Source organism: Lepidochelys kempii, chromosome 11 (assembly GCF_965140265.1).
Source record: "Lepidochelys kempii isolate rLepKem1 chromosome 11, rLepKem1.hap2, whole genome shotgun sequence".
In the NCBI taxonomy this organism is placed as follows: Eukaryota; Metazoa; Chordata; order Testudines; family Cheloniidae; genus Lepidochelys; species Lepidochelys kempii.
The window spans coordinates 44842336-44844119 of NC_133266.1; positions in this window are offsets into that span (position 1 = coordinate 44842336).

Here is a 1784-nt window from a genome sequence, read left to right on the forward strand (position 1 = left end):
GTACTGCCCCATCTCCCCTCTGCCTAAAGAGTTTAACATGTTGACACACTGAGTGACTTATCTCCTAGACAAATAATAATGATAGGGGGAATGGGGTGTGTGCACACCGCAGCTGGCATAAGGGCAGGGAGTGCTCAGAATCCCTGGTGTGGGGGCAAAATTGGGGATGCTGGTAGGAGGAAAGGGGGCATACACATCCCCTAGCATGTGGTGACTAGGAGCAACCAGTGCTGTTGGCAATGAGGGGGTGGGGGAGGCAGGAAGGAATGCTCCCAGAGCCTCTGATATGTGGCACCTGCCATAGAGGATGCACACACAACCCCTGGCAGAGGAGAAATTGGGGAAAGCTGCAGGGAGTCCCTCAACTAGAGGATGGGATGGTGGCATGCATGGGATAGAATGGAGGAATGCAGTGAGCCCCTGGGGTGCACAAGAAGCTTATCCTACAGAAGCTATGAATGGTGCGACTAATAAATTAATGCTACAACGCATTAACTTGCATCTCTATGCTGGCTTGTCCAGAAGTGCTTGAGCAATCCTGACACAGACTCCTCTTGCCCAGGGCCAGTGTAACCACTAGGGTGCCAAGATTTGGTGGCCGCCTAGGGCGAAGATTTGGGGGTGCCAAAAAGCGGTGCCCCCCCATTTTTTTTACACTATTGCTTAGGGGCAGGCACCTGTCAGACTCCAGCGCTTAGGCTGCGCCAGGGCCAGCAGCCTCTTCACCTTGGAGTCGCCCCCCCTTGCCTGGGGGCCACTCCTCCTCTCAGGCTCCCCAGCCGCTGCCGCCGCCCGGGAGGACATGGGCAGGGGGCGCCGCCGTGGAGGAGATGCAAGGGGCCAGGCTCGCTTGGGGCCCCGCACCTGCTGGCTGAGAGCAGCAGGAAACAGGCGCTGCTCGTGGGGAGCCGGGCGGCCCAAGCCCAGGGCGGCAGCAGCAGCAGGGGCAGGTGGGGAGCGTAGGCGCCCTGGGCTCCATCTGCCTAGCTCCTCCCGAGCGGCGCCCGGTTCCTGCTGCTCTCGTTCCTTGCTTCTCCTCCATGGCGGCGCCCTCCCCCCCCGCCCGCATCCTCCCCGGGCGGCTGCCGCACCTGAGACAAGGAGTGGCCCCCAGGCAAGTGCTGGAGACTGACATGTACCAGCCCCATCCCGGCACCGCCTGCCCCCCACCCCAGTGAGTGTTACCTGCCCCATACTGTCAGCCACCCCAAGCTCACTATGACACCAGCACCCCTTGGCAAAGGGCCCCCTGATCTTCACAAACAGATGTCACCACAGGCCTGACAAACTCACTGCACCCCACACGTGTCTTACAGGGCACTTGCCCACAAAGAGGAACATGGAAGGGATCTACAGAAGGCTGGTAACTTGTCAAGAGTGAGAATCTTTGTGAGATGTGTGCATGGGTAATGAAGGAATAATGTATTTACCTTAAAAGTCTGCTTTACAGACTTGGCATAGAAATTAGTCACCAGGGGATAATGGCCCTTTGGGGCAAGAGGGATTTGTCACCCTGCCTAACCTGGCTGGTGATGCAATGCAAGGCTCAATTGTTTAGCTTTGCACAATAGTAAGAGTTTGAATGGGACACCATCAGAGGCAATGGCAAACAACTGAAATGCCTTAAAGGTCAAAAAGAAACATTACAACAGCCATTATCCGTTCTGTCAAGCTGTTTATAATGTTAAGTTTACTAGTTTTTGGAGGTTGTCGGGGGGGGGGGGGGGGAAGAGTGCAAGGTGGACGTTTCGCCTAGGGCACAAAATATCCTTGCACCGGCCCTG